Source organism: Rhea pennata, chromosome 3 (assembly GCF_028389875.1).
Source record: "Rhea pennata isolate bPtePen1 chromosome 3, bPtePen1.pri, whole genome shotgun sequence".
Lineage (NCBI taxonomy): Eukaryota > Metazoa > Chordata > Aves > Rheiformes > Rheidae > Rhea > Rhea pennata.
The window spans coordinates 118,564,292-118,590,625 of NC_084665.1; positions in this window are offsets into that span (position 1 = coordinate 118,564,292).

A 26,334-nucleotide genomic window follows, 5' to 3' on the forward strand; every position below is an offset into this window, starting at 1 on the left:
ATGTGAAAAGGCAAATACATATCTCATTCTTTTGTGACCTGTATTTTATTGGAAAGATCAATATAGATCATGGTCCAAGTCTGGACTTTCAGAGGCAAAATTTTATATCCTGGCTCAGCTCCCCCTTTTCAGTATGATTTTTGCTAACTCACTTTATCTCTACAGAGTTTTATTTCCTCATAAATATAATTAAATATCACCTCACTGTCCCAGGATATAACCAGGATGTTATGAGATAAAAACATATAAACAATTATCTGATACTAAAAATTACTTCAGCAAAGACTATAAAAGACCATGGACAGATTTTTCGCTTTTCTCTCTTTGCCTGTACAGAAAATCTTCTCCTTCTTCTCCAGGACCTGAATGTCTTTCCTGTAAGGAAGCTTTTTTCCATCAATAATCTTTCCTTCACTTATTATTCCAGAATGCAATTTCAGTAGTAGCTGGGTTAGTAATAGTTAGCATGAGGTTTAACTTAGGTTATGAAATCACATTTCTAAGGTTGAGCAATGCAAATAGCAACTGTAGTTAGATAAGGCGAAACCCAGAATATAACAACAGGCTTCAGAATGAGGGCTTCTAACTTAGGTTCAGACCCAGTTTGACATACTAGTTTTGAATTCTTACATGAACAGAGACATTTTGCAATAGATAACTTTATAGCGCACACACTGCGGAGGGCCTTTCACATAAAAGTCTTGGCAGCACCCTCATTAAACCTGAGAGTTACCAACTCAGATTCCTCCCCTTATATCAACTTTTAAAGCACTGTTGCATGGGGAAAGAAAGCCAGTCTCTCAGGTAACCAATTCCCAAACCACTTAGGTCTTTATAGGTTAAAACCAACACCTTGAACTCAGTCCAGAAATTTATTGGCAGCCATTTCAGATTTTGGAAACTTTTTTTTATGTCCTCTCTGCATGATGCTCCACTTAATAAACAGGTGGTTGAATTGTACGCAAGAGATTCAGTTGCCAAATGGTCTCAAGATGTAGCCTCACACGGAGTGCATTACAGCAATCTAACTCTGTGGTAAGAAAAGTATGATAACTTGAGCTGGGACCACATGTGACAGGAAAGGTTGTGCTCTTCTTGCCAAACACAGCTGGGAAAAAAACCCTCTTGGCTGGCTGCATCTGCTACCACAGCATCAACAAGCTGCCCAAGATCTTCTGTATGCTCCAGGACCTGCATGCTCGATGGGATGCTGGACCTGAGTTCTGAAATAAGGGCTTGGATTTGCCAGTGTTCTGGAGCAGGAGACTGGAAATTATGTGACAGATTCACTTAAATTGAATAATAGAAGTTTTCATGACTACAAGTAAAATGAACAATGTAGTCTGTAATGCAGTCCTCGTGTTATTTATTCTGATACTAAACATAATTTTATGCTGTTCCTACAATTTCCATTTGGAATGTGGTTAGTATTTTGAATTTGTAAGAGTACAAGTTCATCACAGAAGTGGGAATGTGAGGTATGGGAAAATGGATGTGGGCTGCTGAGGACTGGGAGAACGGTGTTGGCAATTGTGATATTACTCTACTAACAGATAGCTTCTGCTAAATTAGTCAGCAATGGAATAGTTAAAATGTTAACACCTAAATTGTCTCCTTGACATTTCAGAACTCACACACAGTCTAAGTGAGGTAGTTATATTAGAAAACAGCATTGCATCCATGCAATTCTTCAACATTTATCCACCACTCCAAAAGCTGGAAGTCTCATGAGAACAAAGATCTGGTCTGGTGGGAGAAATTCAGATTCTTCAGCAGGCTATATTGCTAAAGCATCATGAGATGTTTAAATCCTAAGTTATCACAAAGCTATGAATAGAGGCTCTATTGATTATCATTATCAAAAAAAAAAAGGTAAAATCCTGAAATCGGTAGAATCATCCACTCACATATAGCCTTGCTCATCTCTTTGGCAGGTTCTTGCAGGTTGCACTTCATCTCATTTTTGTGTATGTGTCAGCTTCCAATAACAAATTCCTCTTGCAACTTCCTTCTGACTGTCTTGAATAAATAAAAATATAAAAATAAATAGATTTTTACCAAATACAAATTTAAACTGTCTCAAACACTGCAGTATCACTGCATTATTTTTAGATTATGTCTATACATATATGTCAATATACAAGCAGTCATACAAAACCTTACAAACAAAAAGAACATCCATATTCATAGAGCAGAGGGAGTATTTGCTAAAATATCTAACAATGTAGGAATGTACATTTTTTTGCCTAAGTCATTTAAGTATCCACATGCCTATGTCCTATTGTCTGTGCTGCTGTGCTTTGTATAGTCTGTACTCTAAAAAATAAATCTGCAAAACATGATCTCTACTTTATTTTAATCAAAATTCACTGAAAAGGGGGACTACTACAAAAAGTATTGCATAAAGCCCGATACAGTAACATAAATTATTGGTTTTGTCAGTTAACTGCTTTTATCCACACAGATAACAGTGTGGCAGATGTGCAGGTCTCTGTTTGTCCAAGAAACTATCTGTCCAAGGAATTGTTTTATAGATATTACTGTAGCATTTCCTCCACTCCCGAGAAATCCCTTCCTTTGAAAGAAAGATATTTTTGTATTAGTGAAGGTTTCTTCAACTTCTGTACTTGCTCTTAGTGTGGATGGCAGCTGAAATTGCCATCCGGAGAGTTAACTGCAGGGTGCTTTGATAATCTCAGTTTATTCTTTTATTGCTTTAAGCATCGTAGTGAAAACAGGATTTGCATGTCATTTTTATTATAATTTGGTTTCCTGTTAAGGCCAGAATAGCTTTTGAAAACTGCAGTTTATCCACTCGTGAACTAGAACAACGTCTTGTAAAACTGTGCTGGGTTTACACTAGTTTCCCTTATTTGAAACATATGCAGAAGCTTATGGTTGTGATCTAGGATTAATATTGTTATAGGCTGGGTTAAATCTAGTTGGAACTGCTGGGTGTGACCGTCACTCTTCATTTAAGATAGTAGAAACAGGCTCATTTATTTTGTGATAGCAATATTCAAACTGAAACAAAGGCACACCCAAGGCCACAAAGGAATTTGAACTGTCTTGGAGGAAGGCTTTACTGGATATTTTTTAGAAGGTTATGTGTGTACATGAATCTGCGTTTTAGAGAAAGAGGGAAAAAAAAAACAATCAAAGTGCTGAGAAGCTTACATGGTGAAGCATCTTGTGTCAAAATGAGGGTAAAAGGTGCCTCTCTCTTTCTCTCTTGTTCCATCTGCTTGCTCCCCTCCACAGATCCTCTTCCCTCCTCTGGGCTTGATCAATTATTTGATTTTGCTATTGAAGCTGCGTGGCTGTGTTCTCAGGCATACCAGTAAATTATCTTGTTTTAAAGAAAAAAAATATTTGTAATTTTTTTTCCCAAAATCAGATGATTTCCATGATTGAAAGCTTTGTGAGAGTCTGTTGTGCTGGCATAAAGGAATAGATGGGAATTTTCGCCAGGGACAGCCAGGTAGCAGAGAACTACTTGAGCTGCCAGGAATAGGAGAGATCTGGCGTGAAAGTCTCATTCTAAAGGACTCAGAATTACACCTTTGGGGCAAACCTGACTGCCTTACGAAAAGATAAAGGAGCTACATCATATGATTCAGTCTTTTTAGATGCCCTGGTAATCTCCAGAAACACCTAGAGAAAGAAGTTCCTGCACATTGGCCTTTCCAGGAGGTAGCTGAATATGGTTTGTTCACACTCTCTGTTATATCTTGCTTCCCGTGCAGCCAGCTAGTGTCTGCTCTCTCCCCTTCACCAGTGCTATCCATACCAACATACCAAAAGGCTTCTCTGTTCCCTTTCCTTCTCTGCCTGCTCTAGCTTGGAGCTGGAAATCTTTGCACTCCATAAGGAGGAAGCCCTCTCCTTGGTGGTCTTCTCTGAATGAGCAGATGTAGAAAGATCAGCAAAAACCTAAGAGAAGATCTAGAGATAACTTTGGAGGATGTCTCACTGAAAGCATCATGCAGGTGGGAGTATGTACTCTTTCCTCGACTTCCCTTTGGTATTCAGAAAAGACAGGCTTCATGCAGTCTTATAATAACTCAGAATTACAACACAAATACTGGACTGCCAAAAGTTGCTTCTCCTAACTAGCAGGACTAGCTATCCATTCAAGTAACAAGGGGTAACATTTACACTCCACAGGTATTTCCAAACGTTAGCCTAATTGCTAAGCACTAATACCTCCTATGCAGAGTTCCTGTTAAGGACAAGGTGAAAACTTGGTGACAGAAGATGTCTTCTTTGCTCTAAGCTGTTCTAGTCAAGCTGAATTCACTACTGGTCTGTTAACCAGAACCCAGGGTGCTCTGGCAGTAGGGTCACTCTGTAGAATGGGCTTAATTTTGATTACTGTCCACTTATGCATTTGTCATTCTGAGTTTGCTTTAAGTCTGCAAACACACTGGAGCAAAATAAATATGGATAACTCTTGCCAATTTCAAGAGTGGGCATGTACCCAGTTCTTGGGGCAGATAATTAGGAGTATATCTCAGAAAATAACACTGATGTCGAGAACTTCAGACATTACAAATAGCAAAATAATGAACAACTCACTTGTTGACTCAGAGAGTAAAACATCAATAAGCTTTATTCAAATCATTTTTGTTTGAACTAGAAAAACTTTGCATCAAAAGGTAACATTTTCCAGGAATAGAGCAACCCAAATGAAACCTGCAAGTTCTTTCAGTGATCAATTAACCCATAAGAGACTATCCACCTTATTTCAAAGCCAAATTTGACTGTTTTTCTATTCAGCCACTGGGTCTTATATAGGGTTTTCCTGATAAATTGAAGAATCTTTCACTAAAAAGTGTCTGTTCATCTAGTCACATGTCAAACCTGATTCTTGCCAACTTTTTCCTTCACAAATTTGCCAAATAAAGTAGGAACTATGAGTATTTGCTGTACGATATCTTTCACTATCCTATGATTTTATCTCTGACTTTTTCCTATCTTCACAATATCCTATAGGTCTTTAGGATACCGATTTAGAGCACAGTATGCAGTTAGAGGTTTCCATCAGCACATATAGAGATAATGTAAAATCCTCCAGATTCCAAATCAAAGATATAGAAGAGTTCATATATCATTTTTTGCCTCATTGCTGGGAATTTGTACTCAGCTGTTTATTCTTTATAACTCACTGGCAGAGGTACTTCTTCCATATTCTGTAAATATGGTTGGCTTGCACTGAAATCCATTTCATTTGCCTGCAGTTGACCAAAGAATCCAAATTATTCAGTGTAACTGAATTATTCTTTTAATTATTAGCATTCTCCTCTGCCTTCTCTCTCGTCTCCTCCACACTATTTTCCTCCAGGTAAGAGACAATTCTATTAAGCAGATAACCAACAATTAAAGCTTTTAAGACTCCATCAAATAAATCTCACAAGTGAGTTGTTCATTATTCTGTGTTTTCTTAACCAGTTCTTCATTTAACGGAACAACACTTTGAATCTACAAAAAATTTTTCTTGGTCAAAGTAGAAGGTAATACCATGTCAGATACCCTACAGAAGTCTATAATGTCAACACTATTAGCACTGAAACTTTTAATTTCATCAAAAAAGTATGAAAAAACAGACAAGACCTATTTTCATTAACCTGTGCGCACTGACATTCGTTATACCATTCTTTCTTTTTTTTATTAAACAAGTTATAGATGATCCACTACAGTATTTTGCCAGGCTCATACGTTTATAGTTAACCTTTCACAGTATTACCACAACTTTAACTTTTCTTCAAACCTCTGAAATTTCTTCAGTATTCCAGACTCAGACATGAGTATCCTCACCTATTGATTTAACATCCTCCTGCATTGCGATAGAACTGGAAATCATTCTAGCACGATCCCTTGATAAGAATGGGTCCTCTGGCTGTTTTCTGAATACAAAGCAGAAATACTCTTTGAACACTTTGCTTTCTCTGTGTTAGTAGTTTTAACATTCCCAGCTGCGTAATGGCATGAACACTGACAGATTTTGTTTGGTGCTACTATAGTTCTCTGATTTTGCAAATTTTTGTTCCTTCTTGTATCCTTTGGCTCCTTTCATCATCTTTACCACAATTCCTTATCTAATACATATGCTTTACTGCTAGTTTTTTCTCTGTTCCTCATCCTTACAATTATTTATGTATTTATAATATTGCCATCATTTCTCCTCCCTATTAAATCTCTTTATTTTACCATCCTTGACATTTTATGCCTTCTGGGCCTGTGAATTTAGGATAAGAAAGAAAAAGACTTTTTAAACGCTTCCTCATTATCTCTCCTTTTTTTTTTGAAAATTATTTTCTACAATAGATTTACACTTATTATTTTTGCCAACTTTGTGAAATTAACCCTCCTGAAGTCAGATACACTAGCAGCATGCATTTTAATCTCTCACCACATCACAAAGGAAAGAAATCATGAATTTTTGCTCCTAGATTTGCTCAGATTTTACCTCTTCAATTCCTTGATTTTCTTATGCTAAGATGAGAACTAGGTAATTATCTTCTGTTGGCTGCAAGATCTTTTGGTTAGTCATATTTTACTTTCAGAAATTCTGAGAGTTTTTTTTAAAGTAGAGGTTTACAAGTCATTTATATTAAAATTCTCCAGGATAATACAGCTTATTTTTTTCTGGCACAAAATAGACAGCAAAGAAACACATCACTCAGTTTCCGATGTGAATTGTATACTATATTTTGTGATTTTTCTATAAGAACATGGATTTAGTAGCCTGTAGGATTATTTTCTTATGTAGCATAGAAACAGGTGAGTGAATATCAGGACCTCCTCTTCCTTTCGGCTCACTAATCCATTCTGAGTACATTAGTAACTTTTGAGCTATCTTAAACCTGGACATTCCTGGATATGTCTTTCTGCCAGAAAATTTTATCTGGGAAGATTTTGAGGGTTTTATAAATTTGTCTAGGATTTTCAAATGGCTAGTAGTCCTGACTAGTTTGGACACCTCTAACTCAGATACTGTATATCCAGAAATATATGTGACGCTGAAACGTGAACATTTCACTTTAGGAAGGGCTGAGTTTAATGTAAAATGGCTCCAGAGCCCTTATTTATCTGTGCAGTAGGTTCACTCCTTCTTGGAAATATCTGTCCTTTGCAAGCATCCTGTGTGCACATTGTCATGAAATATCAAAATAAGGACAGTATAAAAGGCGCTTTTTGGTTGGAAAATCTCTTCATTTCGGTATCTTGCTTCTGACAGTAGGGAATGAGAAAGTGCAGGGCAACATGAAGTACATTTTTCCCAGTAAGCCTCCCTCAATTCCAGCCATCAGAGCATTAGGAAATTCCCAAATTAGAGGTAATACCCTTGTGTCCAACAGCCCTTGGAGTACTTCTCTTCAGTGGATGAGCTTCACCAGTTTTTGAGCCCTCCTCCATTTCTGGCCTGTCTAGCATCCTGTGACAGTGAGTTCCACAGTTACACTGTGAGTTGTATGAAAAGTATTTCACTATATTTATCTTGAATCTCCTCCCTGATGGTTTCACTTGATATCTATATTTCTTATATACTGAGATGCAATTAGAAATAATTCCTTTTTCGTAGCACTCATGATTTTATATACCTATATTTTGCATAGACACAATTTTATGTCTTTCTTCACTATTTTTTTCTAGGCTTTTTAGTCTTTTTTTCCTAGTTTAAATTTTCATCATACGGGTGCTGTACCATGTCTTTAATCATTTTTGCTGCTCTTCTCTGTATTTCCATTAGTTCTTTTATAGCCTTTTGGAGATTCAGGACCAGACCTAAACACAGTTCAAGATGTGGGTGTGCTGCATTTATTCAGAGTTATACAGAGGTTTAGTGTTTTGCTTCGCTTATTTTTACCCTGACTGTCACAATTTCATTTTTAGTAAGTTATAGCTTGATCCTCCTCTCCCTTTAGCTCTCAGTTTGGTGTTCTCCTTACTTACCTGAAGAGCATGTCCTCTCTGTTTTTTCCTTTCCTCCCAAGCACACAGATCTTTTTCGCCCTGGCTGTAGCTGGCTCTGCTTTTAGTTCTGAGACAGCAGTGCTGAGATGCCTTGGGTGGACCTGCCTGACTGCAGAGTTACTCACATCATTTCCAGTACTAGAAGCAGGGTGCAGAGATACTCAGGCAGATCCTGGAGAGAAATAGCACCAGTCTAACAAAGCTTTTCCCTCTGAGCTCCCTGCCATACCTCTCAGTAACAGGATCCCCTTCACTGGGCAGGAATCACTAACCTGGAAGCTTGATTCTGCAGAGCCACTCTGGTGTGACTGTTGCTAAAATACATAATAAGTATTAAGCTTTGCATTCAAATTTTGGAATATTTTGCTTTAATTCTCACCCTAGTGATTTTGGCTTACCCATCATCAAGACCACCATAGAGAAATAATGATTAGGAATTGAAATACGTGCCAGGAAAGCATTGCATTATTAACCTCATATGTTCTGGGCAAATTCCAGGTCAGATAATTACATTCCACGCACCATAAATTCTCCCTGTGATTCCATGTAGGTATGTGTTAAGGGCCAAAATCATGCTGATGATTTAGGTGATTATTATTTTTTAAAAAATTTTAGCCAAATGGATTATCTGGGTTTGGAAAGCAGTTGTGTAGATTATTCACAACTTCTATTACTTGGTATGAGGTTATACACATCCCATGTGATTCGGATCAAAGGCACTTTAAGAATGATATAATTAGAGGTCTTTCTTTTTTCTTTTTTCTTTTTTTTTTCCCAGAAAAATGTCCCAGACTAGCTCTGTCAGTAACGATCTATCCTCTAACACACAGTGTGTTCTCAGTTCTCAGAGGCCTGTGCTGGCTCCCAGTTGATGGCTAATACAATTATCATTTATTCTATTTGGATATTAGCACTAAAGAAGTGTATTTTTATTTGTCATTTTATTTCACAACAGTTTTGCGTATGTTCTACATTAACATTCCAGGGCTACCCAGTAAAAATAGTTGGCCATCTGCCCACTTTTTAAAGTAAATTTTTGGTTTACTATTTTTTAAATTTGGATTTCTAATTATAGTTAGCTCTTCATAAATAGTTTAGCAGAGCTGAGGAGAGTGTTAAGCGCCGCTTTTCTGAACCTTTCCTCCCTAATAAGTAACCGTAACCTGGCTCTGACACACCTCAGCTATCCAAATTCCTACAAAATCCAATATATTTTTGTAATTTCCCCTTCTTTGTTCTGCAGTCTTAGGTTTTCTCCCTGAACTTTCTAAGAGGAAACATTCCTCTTACCCTTGACCCTGGCAGCAAATCTTTGTCCTTCTCTCACTTCCCACCAAATCTGCTAGTGTCTTCAGCTGGACCTGTGGGCCATCAGCTGGAGAACTGCAGGTACTATGTCATCAGAGAGCTATTCTTTGATGATGTGGTCAGCCTTGCTATGGTTTCCAGCAAGCCAGTCTTGGCAGGTTCATCTTGCCAACGCGCCAGCTCATACAGCTGTAATTATAATTGAATCCACAAAGCTGGATTTAGTCTTCCAAGTTCATATATCAGTCCTGGTTGCTGTAGTTTTCTGCTACTTAAGCATATTTAATTTACAAACTACTGTGCACATTATATTTCCAGTGGCTTTTGAGAGGTGTGGAAGGGTGGGTTAGGAGCAGAGATCTAAAAATCGAGCAACCACATACATAAAAGAGAGGGAAAAAAGAAAGGAAGGAAGGAAGGAAGGATGGAAGGAATTATGAGAGCGTGAATAGTATATGAGGAAGTAAGAGTCTTAGGCACTAACTTTTCAAATGACTACATCACCACTGCTTGGGATCCTTCATTCCACAGGCCAGGTACATCTGTATAACTACAGCTAATTTGCTAGGGTAAATACTGCTCTTCCTAGGGGTGACAATAGTGTGAAAGTACAATAACATGTGGTGGTGAATCACATCTTGAAGCTTTTCTTTGGGGCATAAATGCTTTTGTGTGATCAGTAGAGACCCCCCCCCCAAAAAAAAAAAAAAAAAAAAAAAAAAAGAAGAAGAAGAAGAAGAAGAAGAAACATACCAAAACAAAACAAAAAAAAAACCCCAAACAAAGCAATGATCCAGAACTACTTTTTTTTTTTTTTTTTTTTTTTTTTTTTTTTTTTTTTTTTTTTTTTTGCCATTGGCCCTCCCTTGAAGTTTTACACTGATATCCCTGTTGAGGAAGCTTATTCCTTATTCATAGCTTTCAACAGATCATTGGGGAACATGTCTTGCTATTCACTGGTCTTATGCATTTTCTTTGAAGTCAGTGCACGATTGCTCACTAGTTTATTTTGTGATCACTCTTACTTTATAGTACTGAACCCATACTGAGCGTTTATAGAAAATACAGCTTTTCCCAGTGCCTAAAAGTCAGTCCAGTTAATTTGTTTCAGTTAATTTCTCTTTGTTCTTTAGAGTTTAAAATTATTACCCAAATCACACACACATATGTACATATATACTTTTTTATATATATATATATATAAATTCTGAAAGTGCCTATTGTTCCTACCATTTCCTGAAAATCTGTCATTTATCATAACCTGTGAGTTCACAAGAACAGGGACTTTCCTTTCATGTGTATCCAGAAAGCTTTGGTTGTTATTCAGAATATAGAGACAAGTAGTCAAAAAAACAGGTCTTGTGAGAAGATTATATGGGGGATGAGAGAGGGGGCAGATAGAGAAGAAGAAAAGAGGGTACATGTGAAATTATCTGGCCAAAATCTGACATGAACAGATTTTGGAATATTTGATTCAGCTATTTTGATACGTTCTCTCATTGCAGCTGGAAGGCTTCAAATATCCATTCTCTTCTATATGGTGAACCCTCAGTCAAGATAGCACTTCCTATGATGTCCTAGGCCCAAGGATTCCCGTAGGACACCTTGTTCATGCATCATGAAAGATGTTATGGTTCTTCATGAAGAATGTAGCTTAACCAAAGATTAAATTTTTAACTTAAATATAGGTTTAACTAAGACTGACAGAGCAAATGTGGGAATCTAGGCAATCACATGAGGGAGTAGGATAACATTTTGGAAACTTATATTTCTTTGATGTTTCATCTGCGATTTCCTTTTATAAATATTTTCCGACTACCCCAACTTTTACTGCTACTGCTATCACTTTTCAAAGACCTTCATAAGGAATCAGATGAATAGAAGGAGGAGGAGAATATAACTGCAAACAAACAGTAGTTGTTCAAATTTTGACACTCAGAGTGGAAACCAAATGCAACTCTACAACCAACCTTCTAATAAATAAATTTAAAAGAATTATAACAAATAAATAAATAAAGCAAATAAAAAGGTCAGAGGTGACATCATAAAACCTATGCCACTACCATCTGAAATCCTGGCAACATGTTTCAGAAAATAATTTTTTCTTTAACAGAAGTAACAAGTCACTGCTTAACTCCATTCTGGTAGGACATGATAGCTAGCATGCTGTGTGGAGGCAAACTGAAATGACTATTAAAAAAAAAACCTATTAAAATGAAGGATGAATTATCAGCTATACTGCGGGACTTTTTCCTGGACTCTGAATTAGTAATTTCAAAAGGAATTAGAATGAGCTTATTTAAACTAACCTACCACCTTTTTGTATAACATAAATAAAAGTACTTTCACCTGTTTACTAATTAATAGATCAGACACGAACCATAAAATTCTATTTGAAGTTATATGTAAAATAACTTCACAGTAATATATAGGTGCCTGTTGCTCCTCTCCTTTCTTTAAATTCTGCCTATCTTCAGTTGGCAGCTCTTCTAGGGAGGGAATCTCTTTTCATGAATGCTGAAAAGCATCTGCTATCAACTCTAACAACAAAGATGATGAGCTGAAAACTAGTTTTGATGGAGAATTGGGAGCACTTTAGGGGAGAGAAGTGGGAGAGAAAATAAAAGAAGAAAATAAAAACATACTAAGTTTCTTCCCTTTCCTAATCCACCATCTAAAAATCTTGAAGAAAGCTTTAAGATTAATGATTTTAGATACATATGCTAAATTAGTTGTGTTAATATGTAAATGTACAAGTCTGATAAAAAGGATAGAAGAAAATTACAGTGTTAGACTCAGGATCTGAGGCATACAGAGGGATGGAGACTTTGCTCGTACCTCTCAGTATCATTTAGAGGCAGGAAGCTACCAGGATTTCCTGTCATCCTTTGCTCTCCCAGTCTTAATCATCTGAATTATTCTAACCTAATATATTCCTGATCCTAGCAGGTTTCTTTGATCTGCCTTAATGCACCACAACGCTGTCCAAAATCTTCTAACATCATCAGAAGATTAGAACATCAGATATATTTTCCTCTCGCTTCCCTCCCTGCATATTGCACTGCTCCTTAGCACAGGCTTCTCACTGCACATTCAAGGGCCCATGGAGGAAAATCTCACGATCTGTCCCACAGAGGCTGATGGTCTCCTTCCGTGTGAACTACAGCACCCAAGTGTCCCATCCATCACTTAAGTCTTCTTTGTCCACTGAAAGGAAGCCACGCTGGGAGCAAGGATCTCAGTCTAAATATTTTGCTTATTAAATTTGTTCAGAAAGTGTAGGACAGAGCAGCAGTCATATTTCTTCTAACTATTCAGCCTTAAAAGACAGTAAAAGGTGGCCTTTTCATTCCACAAATGGGCAATGACTTGTGAATATCCCTGTTGATTGATCCATTTTTAATGAATTTTCATTGTCACTTTTATTCACGTGACAATTTCATTGTCACGATTCTCCGTTGTTAAAATTTTGTCCATATTGTATTATGTTTTAACTATGCCAAATTTAGTATATTTGCAGGTTTAGAGCAAATATAGACACATTTCAAATGGTAAAAGTTTTTCATCTTTCCTGCCTTAAACTCTCACTCAGCTCTGTCAGATATCAAGCTGTTGTTTTGATTATTTTTCTTTAACATACATCTGACTTGCTCTAGTTTTGTAACAGATGAAGTGTACTTATAAACCTCGGTACCTGCACAACTGTAATGTCTTAGCAATTTCATAATGAAATTCATATGGAATTTAGCAACCCAAGCCAGATTTGTGTCAGAATCTTTAACATGTTCCAGTTGCATGAAATACTAATTAAAGGCACTCATTGTTAACTGATATAAATAGTCCCCACTTAGCCCATTATAGGTATGGGTTGTAAAACAAACAATTATGTGACAGATGATACATGTTAACACAGAGAAATTCTGTAATGACATTTCTGTAACACTGTAACCTCTTCAACCACCATGTGTTCTACATTATAGGCTAAAGGGGGTGCTGATTGCAAAGGTGACGTACTTTCCAGTTTGTGACTTTTCTTCTAAGAATAGAAATGCCTTAGAGCACCTCTGAATGATTTACATTACAAATTTAGTTCAGGCAATGAAATCATTAATGCAGACTTGATTTTAATGGCTACATATGTTTGCTATTCCATGTACTGGTGCCAAAGTGTTGAATATACCTACCTACCAAAGAGTACCCTACCTCAAAACTGGGTAATCCAAGCAAAGGATTGTCTCCTATTTAGCATTTCTTTCATCCAATATCCATTTCCCATCATTCTGCACTAAGAATAAAATTATTTGGACCAAACAGGAAATTGACTTTGAAATGTATATATATATATATATATATATATATATATGAAAAATATGCCATTAAAGCTCCCAGCTAATCATGGGATAGAGGCAATCTCCTGGAATTTGGATAAGATACACAGATTATTCAATTAGTGAAAAATGGTGTCTGCCTTTCCACTAGCCAACATATTCCTGTAACATTAGAAGCAGGTGGCCTCCCTATTCAAAGTACAAACATGCAAAAGTTGCCTAGTGCATTTGCCCTGCCAAAAAGTATGTATTCTTGCACCTGTGAAAGTACAATCCTATGCTTAACCCTTGCAGCTATGGCAGCCCAAGAAAAAATGACCAAGGTACATATCTCATCAGATGGCTGCTAATGAAGAAAAGATGATCAAACTCTATGGACAGGACTATGTGCTATTTCAGCCATGACTTTCATAAGGAACTGCTAAAGGTGGGCTTGGGATAACTGACCAGTAAAAAAATCAATATAATTATTTAAATGCTTGTTTAGGACTCAGAAAGCTCCCCTTTTGACATTTACTTTTAAAAATCTTGGCTTTTGCGAACAAGACCAAACAACCTGGTAGCAGACATCTGCCTCCAGAACAAAACTCTTCCAGTAACATATGTTTCATCAGGACCAAACCCAGCTGAGCTATAACGTGTACAAGACAAAGCTAAAATTTTGTTATTATTGTAATGATTTATTTGCTGCAGAAAATGAAAAAAAATAAAAGCAATAGAAAATGAATGATGCAAAACTTACACACTAAGGGAAATATTCTTGTCTTACATCACAGCTAGAAATTGGCCTGGATGAAAACCCTCAAGCTCGTCAAACTTGTCCTGCGAGGAACTTTTTATCTAGATCTGGATCCAATTTTTTGGCTTAAGGCTACTTTCTGATAAAAGTGCGGAAAGTCCTTTGTGGGACCTCACCCAGAGCACAGTGATTTAAAAGCTTTCCAAGTCCACTGGGCTGTCCTTTCTGACTGTACAGACTCCACCTATTCAATTCTAGCAGAGACCAAAAAATAACATTTGAGTTCATGTTCTAAAGTCAAAAATAAGACAACTTAAGGCAAAGCTTGTGCAATAACTGCAATATCAAAAAGTACGAAGTGAGCACATAAGGAGGTTGCTATTCACATAGTGCTCTTGAAAAACTGTGAATAACACTAATATCTCTATAGCTAATGTGAAAAAAAGGTAGCACTATTAATCCCATTTTAACCCTTGCTTAATCTACCAACCTCAAGCAGACCAACCTGAAATTTTACCTAGTCATCAGCAGTCTAATCCCAGTATGCACATTTGCTTCTGGAACATTTGAAGCCACTTGGATAGGACATTTGGATGACATTATTGTCCAAAAATGGGGATGTTCTCACTCTTTGGACTTTTTCCTAACTCTCTTTTTGGTTTTTAAAACACAAAAATGATTTACCCTAGAAATGTCAAACTTGATTCAATGCTTGCTTGGCAAAAAGACATGCCTTTGGAGCCTGTTAGAGGGCTTAGGTGGGTAATTGTAAAGTTATTGTTAGTTTTTTCCACATTCATGGCATACAGCACATGGCCAACTCCTGTTAATAAATACCTGTTGGGTAGATGTGTGGTTTATAAAGGCTTGATCCAAAGCCCGTAGAAGTCAATGAAAAGACTTCCCTGGCTATAAACAGGCTCGGAGTCAGACTGTAAATGTAAATGACAGGATGGAAGAGAATCTGTCATGGGAAAAACAGAGCAGGAGAATCATGTCTCCTGCAGCAGTTTAAGTCTTCATAGGCAGACGGAGCAGGGAAGAGAATGGGAGGACACTCATTGTCTGTGGAGCTCAAGTATGCCATGGTCCAAAGGGCAGAAAGGAGAAAGGAGGTCTTGGGAAAGAGGAAATGCTAGGGTCACAGTGGAGCTCAAAAAACATAGTTTAACAGTAAAAGTTAATGCTAATTATATCTGCTATGCTTACTGCAGCAATGAAAATAAGTATCGTATCATCCATTTCTGACACTCCATACATGTGCACAAGCAGAAACACATCCACATCTCTTGTACGTAATCTCTATAAAGTCATACCCTTGTATAATTAACCTATAGGTGTTCAATTGCTCTTGAGCAATATGTGTGCGTTTTCCAGGCTGGATCTGTCTCACATGCATGTGCATGTTGATATGGGGACTCTCTGATAATCACAGTACCCATCTGTGGAAGGAAATGAGCTGCAGCAGCAGGTCACCTGCAAATCCAGCTGCATACCCAGCCCAGCCTCATCCTGCAATAGCATACTCGAACCCCTGGGAGCCCTTGTCATCACCTGCCTGCAAACTATTCCCAGGGCCTCCTTCCTTCAGCTCTCTGAGACGTTCCTATGCATCTCATGGATCTTGACTGTAAGAAGATTTTGGTAGGCAGCTGAGAGGGTCAGGAAGGCTGAGTACCCACTATTGAAAGCACACATTTGCTCTAGTGTTTGGAGCAAGGCAGAAGTCTGCAGAATTAGGCTATGAGAAATCTCCACTGTAAGACAAAAATCTCTTCAATCTCATCCATCTCTTTGCAAAGCAGGAACACTTCTACATGGAGCCTAAGCTTGGAGTCTAGCTCTTTACATATGTATATATCAATAAATATATATCTTTACTCACTGTTTATCAATGTACCAATAGGCAGTAATATCTCCAGCTAAGTTCATTTTTTTTCCCTCTCTCTCTCTCTGCTTCTGAATGCTTCTTTTAGGGATGAGACAGAGACCTTCCTGGGCAATTTTTGTTTTGCTGTGGGTGTGTGAAGTCCAGCAGTAGCTGGTTGGTAGTTTGCCACTCGGAGTTGAAAGTTCAGCAGCCACCTGTGTCACATCTCTCCCTTTTTTGGATTGAATGGATGTTGTAGGAAAGGTGTGTTTGCTTTGTCTTTTTTGGTAGGACTAAAAATGGAAGGGAGCGTTGTCTGTGAGAAACTTGTTTCCTAGTGTAGTGAAGTAGCCAGATGGCAGCCAGATGGCCTGAAGCCATCAGGAGGTCGAAGGCCATTGGACAACTGTGTGGGATTTGTTTCTCACTCAATGTGTTTGGTTTTAAAATCTTTTATTTCTGGAGTAAGTCATAGATATGGAAAGGGTTTTACCTAGGGGACGGTTGTTTCCCCATCCAGTTGAAACCACAAACAGACAGAAAGCTGGTTGCTGGCCAAAGTGAAAGCCAAAGGCAAATTGTCCCATATTTATCCTTTACTGGGTCAAAACTCAAAAGCTGGACACTGATGGCAGTTCATAAATATTTCACTGCTCCAATCAACACATGAGATAGAAGGACATTGCATGTCAAGAAATTTGTTGACTCTTGCAGAGAAAATAGCCAGCTGGCATGAACACCGTTATTGCCCTGTCTCAGAGCTGAAAGGCTGGAGAGTAATGGTGCCAGATTTGTTCCTGGTTTAGCTAAAACAACACAGGAATCGTGTTTATATTTTGATCCTGCTATGGCGTTGCCTGTGATCCTCCACTGGCCATGTGATCCTGGCCTGTTAGTGAGAGGAGACTGAACTCTCCAGAGAGAAATGCTGCCTGAAGGTTTACAATTCCTATTTCATTCAGGCTTCCCATTCATCTCATATATTTTATCCTCTCTTCTGTTTGCAGGTGCTCTGGGAGTCACCAAGAAAGATTTTTTTCATTGTGTATGGGATCTGATCCCACACTGTCAGTTCTGGAGAACTGTTGGTCAGGCTCTATGTAAATATTGACAAGTAAAATTCTCAAAGATTGGTGAAAACAAGCCCTTGTATATCATGCAGCTGAGGACTACATCCTGATGAGCTAAGTTTCCTTTCTTAGACAGGAGCAGTGGACCAGACAACATGTTCAGAGATGGTCAATGAATGTCTGTGTTACCTCCTTGTGTACATATGGAAGGGTTAAAACTTCAAATGTCTCCCTCTTGTTTGGGATAGGAGATAAACAGCCAAGAAAGAATCAGCTATATGCTTTCCACAGAACATGCCAGTAGACAACCTTCTGGCTCTTGGTCCTTGGGGTGGCTCACTGCCCAGCATCCTTAGTGATCCAGAAACACAATGTTTTCATAATACCTGAAGCAGTACAGTTAAATTCAGATTCTGATCTACCTGGCAGACTGCCTGTATGAGAGCAAAGGGTTATGAGCATGCCAGCTGGTCTCCTGTGACCAGCTCCTACTTCTGGAAGGCAGATTTGATTCCAGAAAGCATAGATCCTCTGAGAAGATGAATTGGTAAGGCAGGAGGGGTTTCACTTACACAAGAGAGTATGACAAAAACAGTCTCCCTGCAGATGCTTTACAGCTCTGTTCCAGGGTTACTCAGACACAGGGTGCTTCCAAATGCACTGTGGTGGTCCATTTCAGAATAGCTTAAGAAGTCATCCTCTTCAGCTCTCTATCCCCAGTCCTCTGCTGGAGGTATCCTTCCAAGCAGCAATGGTAGCAACAGAATAGTTGGTGTATTTGGTTCCCCAGCAACTTCCATTGACTGTCTGGTATATCAATTTAAGTCACAGTTGAGTTCAGTTTGTGTTAATGAGTCTGATGATCTGTGAATTCTGGTAGCTGAGGAAGCTGCTCTGCAGTTACTGTTTGGGCGGGAGCAGCCACCGGCAGTTCAGAAAGGCAGACAGGTAGGAGACAGAACATTTCTATTCAGCCCAGCCCATTTGCCACAGTCTAGAAGAGACCAAAGGCTCCTTCAAGCTTCATGAGGTTCTTGCTTGATTTTTTTTTTTTTTTTAATGTGAGCAAGTGAGCAGGAAGTAAAAGAAAGGAAGGTGGGTAGGCACGGGTTCCCGTTCTTGCTGGCTAGAGTGGCTCTGTGGAAGTGCAGCTGGAAATAAGTTGCTTTGTTCAAGAATTTGAAGTAAAGTAGAGCCACTCAGAGAAAGAAGATGTGGAGGAGAACATAGTAATTCCCTTCTGTCATCTCTTGCTCTCAACACGGGGTGTATTATCACCTTGCAGTTTATGTTACCTTATCTATACTGTTGTTGGTCTGAAGTTTTGTTTGTTTGTTTGTTTTTCTAGTATTATCAGGATCTTTGAAATGGACAAAAAGCTATGTCTCCTTTCAGTTCTGACATGCAAAATCACTATCTGGTCTAGTTTTGTACATGTCCTGAGCTGAAAGTAAAGACGGATCTCCAATTTTTAATACCTTATTGACTTGAAAAATGTGACTTGATTAAACCTCAGAGCCAAGAAATAACATATGTATTGAAGAAGATTGTTAATGAATCTGCTCCACTTGTAATGTCAGATCAATTTTGAACTCAAACTTTCAATCCATACAGAATAAGAGTCCAAGAGTACAATGCATTAATGCAAACTACAGCCCTGAACTTCCTCTCATGGGACAACTGGAGTCGGATTCTTGTCTAAAGTAAGGACAAGAACAGCTACAAAACATAGTAAAATTGGGACCCCAACCCTTAAGCATCTCAGGTCCTACAGATAAGTAGCAAAGATAAACTGACTGATTAATGCATTGATCTCCTTTCTTCAGAAAAAAAGCCTGTTCTTTTGTAGTTTCTTTGTACGCCACTTTACATTTTGCATCAGATGAAGGTAATAAGATTTTCTGTCTAACAGGTATGTGTTAGACATAACTGTGATGGTAAATCAGTAAGTATATGGAATTCTTGAGAACAGGAAGCAGCAGTACTGGAGGATAAAGTGACCGGTAGAGATTCAGGTGTTACCACAGGATTTATATTTATGAATTGCTACAAATTATTCTGAACAAAAACACTAGACATAGTTCCTTCTCCCTGCTGCCTGAAACTGCATCAGCTTTGGGATTGCACTGAGACATAGACTTGGACCGTAATTCAAGAATAAAAGTTGTGGCTTGGATCTATACCCATACATACCCAGAGAAGGACTGAACCTTGTGTATCCACAAGTGAGTGGTGCTTACATTCTACCGGTCAGTGTCTTCCTCATACTCTCTACTATCTCTGTCAGTTTCCTCTGGCTTGAATGCACAGCACACTCTCATGTCATTTAAATCAACAAAAAAATAGTAGATTTATTTTTTTCACTCAAACGTGCACAGATATTGTGAAAACATCCTTTTTATAAACAGGAACATGAATTGCTGTTTTACAGACTAGAAACCACAGTTGCAGGCAAGACACTATATGCTACCTGAACTTTGGTTACTAATCAGTTAAAAATAGATATTCATTCCTTCTGTGTTTACTTAAGTTTTCTCTCTATTAGCTAATGTGTATTGATGGAATCTCATCAGGTTTTTCATGACCATTTTGAGATGTGTGCTTGCCAAAAGTGTTAAACTACATTCTTGCTCTCAGAACTGATGTACAGCTGAGCTAAAAATGTCATGTGCTGGCTTTAAAACAAAGCAAAAATGAAAATTGAGTTTTGCTGCTGCATTCATTTCAGATCTCAGGATAACTTCCATAAAGAGTATTGGCCAGTTTCTCAGCACATTGAAAACTACATAGATCCACTGATTCCCATGAAGCTACATTGATTTACAGCAGCTGAGAATCTGGCCCCAAAGCTTGGGGCTATATATCTATTCTCTGTTATGTTAAAGTCCCTTGACCTCTTACTTGATTGCCTTGTTCCAGTGTGTGATGCTAAGGTAGGTAAATTACACCTCTGCTGGTCGCTAAGCTTGCTGTTCTAGCAACATTAATAACCTCAAGGCTTCTAATATTCTTACCAATGCTTACTAGACCCCCTATGCAAGTCTCTGGGGCTGCTCTGACAATAATCCCAATATATTTTGTTTTCAATGAAAATAAACTTTATTGCAACTTGTGCTGGAGGCAGACCCATGAGCCTACGCTCTAGAATGCCTAGTAGGCAGCTGTGTAATCATTAGCAATACTATAGGGAACAGAACTAGGATCAGTTCAGAAGGGCTCTTCATCCAGCTGGGACTATAACTTACAATGCCACCATCACTACGATAACAAGGTAGCAGAGGGAAAGCATGCTGGAAGGGGTGGCAGTGAAATTCAGTCGTCGCAAGGTGTGGTCTTTGGGGCAAACCTTTAATAGGCAGAACATTAACTAACTATTCTGGTAACCTTTCTTTAAACTTAAATCCATAACCAAAATCAGCTTGCAAAGACATCTATGTAGAAAGACCCAGCAAGCAACATCTCATCTTTCCACACAGAATCAGAGAGACTCTGATGTCCTGGACCCTTTTCTCATCAGGTCCTCCTTGCCATTCCTGTCCTATCATCCTGCTCACTCCGCCACACTGGACCAGTTTTGTTATAATCATTAGAGTCTGGCCACACAGGTCACCACTGGTCATTTCTGTCAAAAAGACTAAATATAGAGTAACCTGAAGTTACAGCTAAAAATAGATATTCATTCCTTCTGTGTTTGCTTAAGTAAGTCTGTGAGTTTGTTTAGTTCTGCTAGTGACCTGAAGCTTGGCTTTGGCTTTGGCAAAGGCACTTGACCGCTCTATATCAGAAGTATCAGGGACACAAGGGAGACAGTCTGAATTTCTTCAAGCAGATGAAACCCAAAGTTTTCATGTCAATTACCAGGTGTTAAACAAACTCTTCAGTAACAGGAAAACATTTGCCATATAGATCTTCTTATTATGCTTTTTGGAAATGCACATACTCATAGAAAAGGTATTCAAACTTACAAATAGTATTCATGACTAAGTCATTCTCACCAGCCTTGAGGGAATCTATGGAGAAATATGGTGTCCTAACTTTTTAGAGGTTTCCAGGCAATGTCATAATATAAATGGTGTATACACTAGATATAGCCAACACTATGTTGATTGTAACTAACTAATCAGAGTAAATACAAGTAAATCTTGGTTATACTGTTCTGATGACTTCTGCTTCAATTCTATTTGGATCAATTATTTAAAAACGGATGTTAAGTTTATTATCATGCTAAAAATAGCACTTTCTAGTCAAGGCAAAACTTAGAGGAATGCTTTGCCAACTAATAGAAAAGCAGCTTACAGGGTTTGGATTATGAAATCAATGTGTACTTGGCCCTACAGAGTTTATTCATTTCTAGCATAAGTTTTTCATTAGCCCAGATTTTTTCCTAGTTGAGTCTTATTTGATTTTTATGACCTGGGGTCTACTCACATGTAAAATGGGGAAGTGATATAGTCTTGCTTTTGTCTACTGAAATCTGAGATAAAGTACTGTATAGTCAGTGTGCCTTTAGCGCGCCTTGGATTTTGAAGTTAGATTGCTACAGTTTATGCCTTGTCATACATTTAACAAATGTCACAAACAAGATGGCTAGATCCAAGATCCAATGAACAGATATCTGAAAGGGATTGGCAATAATCTCTATTGCATCCATGTATGCAACAAAATTATAAATAAAGTAATATAGACTAATAACTATGCAATTGCCTGAACTACAGCAAGAAGAAGCCTGAAAGAGAACTTTGCAATCCTCTCTGTTACCTATGAATAGACCTGTCATCTGTCCCAAAGGATTGGTGTTCAGCTCAAAACTCATGCTTAGCTATGTCAATCACTAGCTCCTACATATATTCTGTTAAGAAAATCTGTTTTGACTGATGTCCATATGTTGTTCTTTCTTGAAAAGGAAGGGATACAGTGAGGAACTTGTTGACTGATTGACTGATTCCAGGGCTAATCAAATGTTTTGACTACGTGAGATAAGCTCTTCAGGGCAGATCTGAATTGCAATGTTGAGGGCTGAACAAACACAATGCAAAATCACCTTAGAAATATTAACCCCACATTAGCCACATCTACATAAACATGTCATTAGGGCCCAGTCATTACATGTGTCATTATCGCATATGGCTTTTCTCTCTGTCTCTCATCTTCATCTCATCAATCATATTAATCCTTAAGCTTGGCTATGTCTTTAACTTTCAAAATGTTCGGGTCTTATCATTTTCTACAACCTCTCTAGTGAGAAAGTAATCCCATCTTGAGGCTCTTGAGTTCTCTTATGTGTGTGATGTGGCTGGTGGGAGCCTCAGAAACTCCTGCATTCAACAAGGTCTTTCATTAATTTTTAGCTAAGATCAAGGTCCATTGCTTCTTGGCTCAAATAGATCCCTGTTTGTACAAGTACTTCCCTTGTTTCTCAATCCTGTATGAATTCAGGCAGCTCAGTCTAAACAGCAGGAAGGATAGAGCCATGAAGGTCTGCTTGCACCAGACTCAGCTGCTTCTGGAGCTTGCCTGTACAAGTGCTCTTCTTTTACTCCAGTGTTACTGATCTAACCTTACCCGCTTGATGGTAAAAATTAATTTTAGGACACCTATAACCTTTCAGCTGAGACAAATGCTCATTAACAAACAGACCCTTGTAAACCACACACAGAAAAGAAAAAGGAAGGGGGACCCATGCCAGCAGTGACTTGAGGAAGTCGGGTATCTTGGGTCTGATGCTTTAAGTGCTTGTGCTCCAGTCTGCTTTGCATCTCTTCTGACCTCAGTTGATCTGTTTGATTTAACACTGCAGTGAAACACTTACCCTGACAGGTGTTAATCTGAGCTCAGAGGCATTAAAAAAAAAATGTGATTGCCATCTCTCAGTTAAATTTAGTCATTTGGAATAAGATCCATCTTAAAAAATGTAAACGTCTACATCTGAGCTAGCCACTCTATAGGCAATGAAGAGAAACAGGTGTTTTTAAGGTGCTTTTCATCTCCGTGTCATGCGGACACCTAAAATAGATCAGATGGATCACATCGTTCATCAAAAATATCTGAACTGAGGGGAGATGAATCTCTCCTTGCTCATGTAAACTCTTTCCCTATTTTGTTGCGTCAGTAATTTAAGCTATCTGATTGTGTATTACCTAGCACAGAACAGCAATGCCAGGTCTGAGTCAAAGGTGCAAAGCAGGACTTCCATGGAAACATCTCGTTGTTTTTTTTTCACTTTTTATTATCATCTGTCTTGAATCAGTTCCTTGTGGGGAACTTCAGCTACCAGCGCTAATTGTATTACTCATAAGAATTGCCATTGATGCCAACACAACATGGATCAACATTTTTTTTGTTGTTGTTAAAATATAAAAGTTCCAAGATGTGTGTGAGCAAGACTGCATTTAAACTTTACTTTACTGTTTTCATAACAAGAGTGACCTGGTGGACCTTTAAAGAAAAGCTAAAATTAATACATTTGGAAACCCAAGCAATAGTTTCAATAAGGAGAAAATGGAGAAAAGCAGGTGAAAGTTAACTCCAATACCAGCACAAATAGTAAAACACAATAGTCCAGTTCTATTTACTTGTTTCAACATCTGGAAAGGTTTGGCAGATTCCAAAAAAAAAAAAAAAAATGTATTTAATATTCGATTTCCACTCTGCCTCATTTGCACTTCTATATTTAGAAGTTTACATAGTTCCTTACTGGCTCAATTATATTTCTAAAAAGCTTTCTTTTCTGAGATGGTGTGGAGGCTGTGTCTAGAAAGATATTCAGAAGACATTCTGCATCTTATTTCTCTTGCTGTCCTTCATCCCAAGGCAAAAGACAATGAGTTAATCTGGCATCACAGATAATTTCTCTGTAGCTTACCCCTTGCCAAAGAAACCTCTCATTAACATAAGACAAATCTAAAGAAGGAAACAAAAGTGTCCTAGCAGCAGTGAGATAAATTCCTCACTGCAAAATTGGAAACAAAATGAAATATGAAAACAGAAATTTAAAGTATATCTAACTAAAATTCCCTTTTAGCTGTTCCAGTATGTTGGCTACAGTGAGTGCAAAGATCTGGCAATATAACCTCTCTCCCTTTCTCTTCTTCCCTCATTTCCCCTTCTTTCTTCAAAGCTTGGTCTCACCTTAGAAAGCTTGCTGAGCAACCAGTTAATCTTTCCTTGTAGTTCAAGACACATTCTGCTCCTTTTCTCTCCCTTTGTTTTATTCTTAACTTGGTGCAAACTGGCATTCAAAATTCAAGGACATTAAATTGGTCCTTCCCCTCCCATTGGGAGTTTTTTGAAGAATGTCTATCTGTTTTGGTCTTTACACACTACCTCCCTTCTGAGTTTACAGAGTCTCTTTCGGTGGCAACGTTTGGGGATTGTCCTGACATTTTATAAGTCATCTATTGAACTGGAATAATCCAATGTACCTTTATGACTTATGGTGAGCTCTTCACAAACCACAATATGAATAATAGAAATGATGGTTTCCATCACAAAAGCACTTTATATCCCTTCTCCTCTTCATGCCTCTGAGTAAACTTTCTGGCCAAGTAACAACCTGTCAGACATGAAGAATGGAATGAGATGAAGGAAAGAAGAAAAAAAGAAAGAAGAAGGAGGTGGTGCATTTTTTTTTTTTTTTTTTTGATTTTCTCCCCACCAGCTGAAAGTTATTTTTCACACCATTGTCTCATTAGTTTAAAACAGTTAATATTACCGGGAAGCTGACCATATGAATTTTCTCTTTTGCCATAGTGGATGTTTTTATGTGAATAACTATTCACTCACCTAAATGAGTCAGACTGAAATTCTTCGTAGTATCATAGCTTCATAGAGCTCTTCCTGCCACAGGTCAGAGCTGTGTTTCCTTGAGGTGCAAATGCTTTCCCTTTTATGTCAATGCAGAAGCAATAATGTACATAACAGTGAGAGAATGCAGCACAGGCCTTCTCATTTATTTTCTTTCCTGCTACCATTTTAATGCATGAACCTTTAGAAGGCTCTTGATCTTATTCCTCAACTCAGCCAAAGAGTCATTTACATCAATATAGCTAGTGTTTTGAGACTGCTTATAATCTGTTTCTTCATGATACCTGTAGTGTTGCCATGTTTAAGCTTCTGAAATGCTTTGAGATTCTGAAGACAAGAATTAAATTAAATTAAATTAAATTAATTAAACCATTCCTTAAATTTTGCATACGAATGATGCACATCAGAAAACTCAGTTAATTCCTGTGAAACTATAACTAACTATTAACATTTTTTTGAATTATTTCTTCTCACTAGTGCTCTTCAATTCCTTTAGAAATCTGGCAGCTCTAGAAGAAATCTCCTGAAGATTTCCTCTGCCAGACTGCACATCATTTATTCACCCTACATTTTTTATCTGAGGCATAAAATTATTACTATTTTGATCCTGAAATCTATAAAAACATCTGGAGCTGTTGAACTGTATTTAAAGAAAAGGACAATCAGAAACAAATATAAAGTCAAATGACATACTGGTTTATGACATACTGGATGAGGCTTGGAATAAAGTAGGACATTCATCATTTGACCAGCAAGCTTTTCTCTTTTTTTTTTTTTTTGTAATGGACCTCTGAGAACAAGAATAAAGTGCTAGAGGCTGCTCAAAAATATATAGAAAAGAAGTTGGTCAGTTTAGTTTAGGTTATATTGCATAATGGATCATCAGAACCGTTATCTTTAGTGACAGTTCAATGCACCATTATGGGCAATTGCAGCCAAAACGACAAAAGGGATGATCCATTGGCATAAATGGAAATACACTCATAAACTGTAACTGATTGAAATTAGACATAAAATCTACGTATCCATGTAAATTCTTTTATCCTTGAGCAGGAAATAATTCAATTTCCCTTGAGCAGGAAATTTTCACTCTTTTAATCTCTTTACCTCTACTTGTACACTTTTTTATGCCTGTGATACTGTAAAACTAAAAACTTCATTCCAAATGTCATACCTCTCTAGCACGATGTAAGCTTACTGGAAAGATCGGAAAGCTAATATTAATACATAGCTTCACTT